The sequence below is a fragment of the Haemaphysalis longicornis genome, unplaced genomic scaffold, assembly GCF_048455015.1.
Source record: "Haemaphysalis longicornis isolate Haplotype H1 unplaced genomic scaffold, Haemaphysalis longicornis Haplotype H1 scaffold_25, whole genome shotgun sequence".
In the NCBI taxonomy this organism is placed as follows: domain Eukaryota; kingdom Metazoa; phylum Arthropoda; class Arachnida; order Ixodida; family Ixodidae; genus Haemaphysalis; species Haemaphysalis longicornis.
The window spans coordinates 1,348,282-1,356,956 of NW_027526314.1; positions in this window are offsets into that span (position 1 = coordinate 1,348,282).

An 8,675-nucleotide genomic window follows, 5' to 3' on the forward strand; every position below is an offset into this window, starting at 1 on the left:
CAGATAAGAAAGTTTACAAGTTTACTGTGAACTAATTGCGACAAGTAAACGAAACTCAGAGTACTAATAAATCTACCTTAGTTGTCAATTGTAATATACCGTTTATTAGAAAAGTTTCGATGAAACAAAAGTTACAGCCTTTTTCTGCAACCGCGCTTCTCTCGTAAATGGCGATTTATTGGCAGCATATAAGAATTATGCAACGTTTAAAACTTCATTGTGAACTAATTAGGACATTTATATGAAACTCAGAGTCATAATAAAGTTGTCATAGTGGCTAATTGTCATATAATCATTTATGAAAACTTTTGATAGAACAAGAGACGGAGCCATTTTCTGCTGAGAATTTGCGATAAAGTTGGCTTTGCCGCAAGGCGTTTTTTTTTTTGCGCATGCAGAGGAAAAATACGTGGAACCCAAACCCTATAAGGCTCCGTCTTAAAAAAAGAAAAACACATAAAGGTGAGGGTGTACGGCGAAACAGACACGATATCCATTAAAACAAACAACATTTCTCGAAAGTACGACTGCATGAAAACTTGCTTTTCGAACCGTATTCCCGGGATACAAGCCCCCTCAACGCCAGGTAACAGAGAAATTGGCACACATCGTGATGGCGACGTAAAGTGACGGGGCACGCGATGGGGAAGCCTTCAAAAATGTGACGCAACCTTTCAGAATCACTTTAGCCTGCCTGAAATGCGTACTGCAAGTGTCTCGGCGATGCGGGCCCCGGTGGATACCGCGGGTTTTACCTGACCCAGATGCCAAGAACACCGCCTTCTGCACCAGCGAACCCGCAAATGGCGTTTCCTCCCAAGAACAAAACAAACAAAGCCCATGCGATTGAAGAACCGGCGCAGTGCGCTCTTGTTTCTTACTTGCATTGGCGCCGAATCTTGCCCGCTAAGACAGGCCTTCCGCAGTGACTCCGACCCTCTTTTCTAAGACCTCATTTATACAGGTTTTCTTCCCTCCTTAAATAACAGTCGCAGCATCGAGGCACTCCATGCGTGCGTTTGCCTTTTGTTCAACCCATATTATAAAACGCTCGAATCACAAAAAAAAAAAAAAGCGTACGAGAGAACGAGTATTTGAGTAACAGTACGGAGGTGACGGAGCAAGGAATACAGGTTTCTAGGCCATCCACCCCATGCCAACGTGAAGGCTAGATCAGGAATTTCAGTACATATATGGGCTGACAGCGCTGACAAATTCCTGCGCTCCTGCGAGTCCCCAACTCCTAGTATCGGGTTACGAAACAATAAAAATTTGAGAAGGAGAATAAAAATTCTACCGAAACGAGCAAGTTTGTTGCTGATGGCAGGGGCACCAGCCCTGTGGAGGGCGCCCTTAGTCCTGGACGCCCTGGCCCCTGGGTGGCTGCCCGGGCTTCAGCGACGGCTTCTAATTAAGGCGCAAGTATCGAGCTAGTCATCCTGTCGCCTCACTGCTCGTGGGCAGGGTTGGGGATGGGTGATAAAGACTGCGAGTGATGGCATCCCCATCAGATGGTATAAGATGCCAGGAATGGGCAGTAGGCGCAGGTCATGTGGTATTTGGTAGGGTACAGTCTTTGTCAAAATTTTGTGGGCCACGGCGACCGTGGCCGGAGCAGGCGCGCGGCCGAGCAGGGGCGCTGCGCTTGCCGCTGCCGGCTGGTTGCACGGCTAAAGAGAGGGAAGGGAACTTTCGCGCTCCCTTTCGAGGTATGGCTGGCGCGATAAGTGCAGCGGCGCCGGTTTCTCAGAGCAGTCACACTTGCTTCAGCGCAGCACTTCGCGCGCAGCACTTGCCGCGTCGGACACACTACAAAAGCAACAACAAAAGTTCCCCTCGCTCTCTTTAGCCACGCAACCAGCCGACAGCGGCAAGCGCAGCGCCCCTGCTCGGCCGCGCGCCTGCTCCGGCCACGGTCACCGTGGCCCACAAAATTTTGACAAAGACTGTACATTTTGTGAAGGAGGGCACGGTTTGGGCATCAGTTAGCTCGTAGCCTTCGGAGAGCAGTGACTTCGTGCCGAATGAGGCGTGGGTGAAGAAAAGGACATCTGCGGCGGCTGAGGCGGTAGTCGATGCAGAGATCACGGTGTATCGGAGAGGTGTCTGGTCAAGGGTGCTGGCAGTCGGAGATGGCTGCAGCGTGGAGGAGGAGGGACTAAAGTTTATTAAAGCGAAACTTTCTTGGTCGCCGTTGGTGAGGTGTCGTAACCAAAACGCACTGCGAAAAATCCAATTTTATACAATAGGAGGGCATATTCGGCCTTGGCACCCAGGCCGAAGGTGCCAAGGCCGAAATACCTTGTAGTGTTTGTGTCTTCGTGGACCGCAGTCCGTGATTGCTCGATGCTAGTTCCTTGAAGATGACCTCGTGTGTGACATTGTCAAATGCTCCTGTAATGTCAAAAGACAGGATAAACTTCTTGCTCGAGGTGGTGAGGTTATTGATGATGGCCTCTGATTTGTAGATGATGTCATGCGTTCAAAATTGTAAGCGGGATCCAGACACCGTGGTGTGGAAATAGCCATTCTCTTCGATGTAGGGAGAGAGTGAGGTGGTTGAGCACCATGGTTGACCAAAGTGTGTGATGGAGATGGGACGAAGGCTTGCGGTGCCAATAAGTTTGTTGGTTAAGGGGATGGGCGTAATGTTCGCATGCCACCACTCTCGGATTAAGGTAACAGCAGCTCAATGATTGTTATACAAATCCAGGAGATGGTCAAGTTCCGCGTGGTCAAGGTTCAGGATAAGCTTGTTGTGAGTGGAGCCATTACTGGGATGGTGTCGCATTCGAGCTTCCGCAGGGTATCTTACAACTCATCCGGCGTGAATGGGGCGTCGAGGGAGAGATTGGGGGGATCCCGTGTCAGGCGGGGAGTTCCGGAGGGCGCGCGCTGGGTCTCCCTGGAGGGGCTGCTGGAGACTGCTCAAGAGGTGGCACTCCATACCAGAACAGACATGGATTAGGCGTTTGATGGGATGGGTATATGATATCTTTGGTTTGAGTCTTGCCCATAAGGCGGCGAAATAGGTGCCAGGCATTACAGGTGCCGCATGTGCCTAGAAGTTTTGTGCAGGGTTCCCCGTTGTGTCGGCTTAGTTAGCAAGTGGAGGTTTCAGCCTCCTCTGAGAGTTTCACAATGCGGGGCCTAAGCTTACGTTTAGTGCGGTTACATTTCACAGTGTAGTGAGGCTGCGGCGAGCGTTCCTTGTGTGGATAAGGTGAGAGTCGGCCGCGGGGTTTTCTTGTGTTAGTTTGACTGTGGCAGTGGGCTTTCGACAAAGTTCCAGGGCTTTAGTTGTCCTTGGGTAGATGCAATCGACCGTATGTGTCGATGTTTGTTTACGAAAACCTTTGTAGTTATGGCTAGGACCTTGAGTATTCTTGATGTCCGAGAACAAAAAAAAAAAAAATTGCGAGGCTTCACGTTGCTCTGAAGCATGAGGGATTGGAAAACGAACGTACAGGTCCGCGCAGAAGTAAACGGAGCACGGGAGCGGTGGCCGAACTGCATCGTGGCGCCGCGTAAGGGCGCCGACGGGAACCATGGAGCGCCGGTCGAAGAGTGTGTTCGCACTGACCCCACCGCCCTATCTGATATGTTTAATCGCCGCTCTGCTGGCGTCATGCTCGGCGGGACGGTCTTCAAAAGGCAGCGCTGGGCTATGAGAGGGGCGCTGGTTGCATTGGCGCTCGCAAGCATCAGCGGCGACTGAATCCGCTGCTCATGAGCTGGGCGAAGCTGCGCCTGCCCGCCAACGTGCCTTGTTGCGCACTGTAAAGGGCGGCATAAAATTGATGCCCGCTGCGGTTTGGCATAGCATATCATTGGGATATAATTAAGTGTAAGCGGGCAACAAAATTGCCATGTACAATATAGAAAGCACATTCACAGGCATTTTCGTTGTGGTGGTGGTGGTGGCAAAACGTTTATTGAGCTTAAAGGGAAGGGGTATAAGGGCGTGGTTAGCCTCCTAAGTCCAGGAGGCCTCTAGTCCGGGCTGCCTCCAGTGCGCGCCGCACCAGGGCGACCTGGCGCTCCGGTGCGGAGCTGGTCAGCTCGGACTCCCACTGCTCAGGGGAAGGGGAGGGGTGGGGATATGGGTGTTGGGGGCAGGAGAAGACGAGGTGGTAGGTGTTGAGAGGGATGTGACAATGGGGGCAGTCGAGTGGAAAGAGAGAAGGGGAAATGTGGGATAGAATGATGTGGTTAAAGTATGTTTCGGTCTGTAGTCGGCGGAGGATGTAGGCCTGTTGGGCGGTGAGGGAAAAGTGGGGGGGCGGGTATCGCCGTCGGGAGTTTGTGTGGTGGGAGAGGATGGAGTTGCCCTGACCCACTGCCACCAACCCTATCTGACCATAATAACCGACTCGCAGCAAGCGTGCCGCCTCTACCAAGCCGGCCTCGCCCCGCCAGCAGCCATTCACCTCCTTCAACGCCTCCCTGAAGACATTGACCTCTCCATTGTCTGGACCCCCGGCCACTCCGGCCTGGCAGGGAATGAGGCGGCCCACGCCGCAGCCCGCGCACTCATTACCCGGGCACTTCCCTCGCCTAGCCTCGACCAAATAACTCCCCCACCCCCAGACCCAGCAGCCCTGACACCTCTCAGGCGTGTGTTGGAAGTGTAGGTAGGGAGGCCTAAGGCTGCTTTGTAGGTCTTGCGGATCAGAGCGTCCAGCTTGCTAGCTTCCTGTGTCTTGAGGTTGACGAAAGGGCAGCTGTATGTAAGGCGACTGATGAGGAGGGCTTGAACGAGTTTGCAGGTGTCGGATTCTTTGAGGCCGTAGGTGGAGCCGCGGATGCGCCGAATGAGGTGCGTAAGTTGGGTGATTGTTTTATGGAGCTGTGGCAGAAGAATTGCGCCGGAGCCGTCGTAGTGAAAAGGAACTCCGAGTACCCGAAGGGAGGTGACTTGGGGAATGGGAGAGCCGTGGATGGTCACTTGTGGGTCCGGGGTGGGTTGTGGGGGGCGGCCGCGGGTGCGGGCTCGGAGAACGAGGAGGGCAGACTTGCTTGGTTCGACCGTTAGGCCTCTGGGGTGGAGGTAGGCGACAGTGGTGTCGATGGCCTGCTGGAGGGCGTCTTGTTGCGCGCCGCTGGAGCCACTGGTAGTCCATATAGTGAGGTCATCGGCATAAAGCGCATGGTAGATACCGGGGATGGCATTCAGGAGACTGGGGAGGTGGAGGAGGGCGATGTTAAAGAGTAAGGGGGAAATAACGGAGCCTTGCGGTGTGCCTTTGGCAGGGGTGTGGAAGGTAGGGGATTGGAGAGGGCCGAGCCGGAGGGTGGCAGTGCGGTCCCGCAGGAACGCGGAGACGAATTGGTAAGCGCGGTGGCCGCAACCGGTGTGATTGAGATTATCGAGGATGGCTTGGTGCGTAACGTTGTCGAAGGCCCCTTTGGCATCGAGGGTGAGGAGTGTTTTGGGTGTGTCACGGCTGAGGTGGTCGAGGAGCTGTTCTTTTATTTGTATAAGGACGTCTTGGGTGGAGAGATGTTGGCGGAAACCGAACATGGTAAGGGGGTACAGGTTACGGTCTTCGAGGTAGGTGGAGAGGCGTTGGTGAACTAGGTGTTCATAGACCTTGCCGAGACAGGAGGTGAGGGCGATGGGTCGGAGGGTGGTGGCGGAGACAGGTTTGTTGGGCTTGGGGATAAGGGTGATGTCTGAGTGGCGCCACTGTGAGGGGTACGTGCCGGCTTCCCAGTTGCTGTTGTAATAGGTGAGGAGGTCTTCAAGGGTGTCGCCCGGGAGGTTGCGGATAGTTCTATAGGTGATGTGGTCTCTGCCCGGGGTGGTGTTGCGGGTGAGGCGGGCAAGAATGGCGTGGAGTTCGGTCATGGTGAAGGGGAGGTCCATGTCGGCGTTGGGGCGTCCGCTGTATTGAAGGTTCGGGGCAGGGGGATGAGTGACCGGATCACCAAAGAGATGCTGCCTGATGGTGCGGAGAAGCTCGCGAGGGGGTTGCGAATGGTTGCGGATGAGTTGATGGATGCGGTGCATTGAGTGACGTTGAGTAGAGTGGTTGCCCAGGAGGGAGCGGAGGAGGTGCCAGGTCTTGCGGGTGTGGAGGGTACCTTGCAGGCGGGTGCAGAAGTCCCGCCAGTTTTGGTTGTGAAGCTGGCTGGAGTACGCTTGGATCTCTTGGTTCAGGCGGGCTATACGTTTTCTGAGGGTGTGGTTGTGGCGCTGGCGCTTCCATCTTTTAGAAAGGCCCCGACGGGCATCCCACATGTGGAGGAGGTGTGGATCAGCCGCCGGCGTGGCGTCTGTGAGGGCTATAGATTGAGTGTCCGGAAAAAAAAATCTCGCTTACGAGATGTCATCTTTAATTTTGGGTTTGTCCAAAGTTATTGCTGCCGATCTGTTCTGGTGTGTTCTGAAGAAAGAAAAATAGAAAATGTCCATGCGGTGGAAATTCTGCATTAAAGAACACCGTAAACAAGAGGTACAATCGTTGCCTGCTATTTGAAGTGAAACTTCTAGTTTAAACTTATACTCTAGGTGACAAGGACTTCTCAAGAACAGCTGATCAAAAAATAAGAGTGACGCAATCGGCGATGATCGCGCTTTAAAAAGCCAGTGAGACCGGCGGATCGCTGGCTCGCCTGCTGCGGTGCGCCGCTCTTTTGCGTACCTGCGCACTCTGCGTGCACTTTCATTAAACAGTGCTCGTTTGCGTCGCCGTTACGAATACATGGTGCAGCGTTAGCTTGCCGTTTTGTTGCGTGTCTCAGTGACAAAATTCAGCGAGCGTAAGAAGCGTGAAATCTGTTTTGCGATTCCGAAATTAATGACCGTAAAACAAAGTAGCCGGGAGAACCGAGAGGCCGCTCGCTTTCCTTGTTTGCGCTCACTTTACTTAATTACGCTCTTGCATCTTATATTCCTAGTTCGCACTTAATAGGCTAGAATGAGGGTCAGCAACGTTTTGAAGTGTAGGGCCCAGTTGCATGCAGCCGACACGGCGGAGGGCTGGACGGCAAATCGGGTGGGAGGGGGCCTTTGAATGCAAAGCGAGAAAATTCCGCAAATCGCCAATAATATTTGGAAATAATCTGGCGAAGTGTGAAGATGGGGGACAATTCAACTGGAAGCGACCAATTTTCTGTTATTGTCTCGCTGTCTAACTCCATTTGAGAACAAAACTGGCGTGTCGGCGTTCAGATTGTTATCGCGAAGATAACCAACAGAGTCAGTGATGATCGCATGTAAATAATCGGGGCCGCGCGCCGTGTATGCGGCTGTGTTATGTTATGTTATGCAAATGTAGAAGTACACATTTCTGCAGGCAGTGGGCATGCGATTTGGTGATTGTTTTGTGTCCTTTAATAGCGCTTAATTTGTTTATATGACGCAATGCCTCACCTACTCGCTAGTATATGCATGTACCCTGCCGTTCGCAAATCGTGCGGCGTAAAACGTTACGCAAGGATCATTTAGTTTGCGAAAACACAAAACAAAATTTCCACTCGTTTTCAAGGCGGTGCCAGGCCAGCTGAGTCGGGGCTGCGCAATTCTTGCGTTCGCTTGCATGCTCCCGCTGAAGCAACCTTTTGCAGTTACCAGCAGCGTTCCGTGTTTATGCTATACTCGTGAACTTTCCTTTGTCGACCGCACGCAAGAACAAAGAATGGTAATGGTCGTCAGGAAGTTAGACCACCCGACCTGGCGAAACCGTCCCACGCCTCGACGACTGCGACAGCTCGCTCAAAAGAAAGCCGATAAATCGGCTTGTTTTAGCGGATAATATTTTGTTTATATAGCCTCTGCAACTACTTTAAGGGCTATTTCATACAGTATGCAGTCATTTAAACGCGCCACAAAGCGATTAAACTAAGTACAACACACTTTCACTCTGACTTGTAATTGAAAACACATGGAGGGCGGCGAGCCACTAGGGGCGCTGTATGTCACCAAAACTCCAGCGCAGGAGGCCTATTCGCCGCGAGCTCGACATGTAGGTGGCGACAGCGTCGCGCTGCTAGTGTGGATGCTCCGCTGAGCGGCCCGTAAGAATGCACACTGTGGGCGCGCTTCGTGCCTTTTTCCTGCCGTACGTGCGCACGAAAGGTGCAAACAAGAGTGGTATGCTGTAGTTCGGTTCCTCAACGTTCAATGTATAGCATGGAAGCGGCAGTCAGTTTTCATTACTACGCCAAAAAAAGCAACGACACACCTGGGCCGTCCCGCTCCTACTGCATTGGACGCACCACAACGCATGCCCACCCAAATCCGCGCACACATCAAGGTCTCGCCAATTCCGCGCCATATGCACCCTACTTACAACGTGGGTCGAAGACAAGCACGCGTTCGTCTCCTGGAGAGACGATACTCCAACGATCCCAACACCCGATACACGGATGTCGCAACCTACCCAAACCGAACAGCCCATACAATGGTTGCCCTCAACGCTCAAGGCTCTATCCTGACATCCGCCACCATCGCTGATACCAACACCACTACTGCCGAAGAGACAGCCATAGCCCTCGCCGCCACCACAGCACCTACCGGCTATGTAACCATTCTTACCGACTCACAGCAAGCTTGCCGGAACTTTCTGACCGGATGCATTTCACCTCCCGCCCTCAAGCTTCTCCAGACAATAAAGACCCTGCCCTACATCCAAGTTGTATGGACCCCAGGTCATGCCTCACTCCCAGGG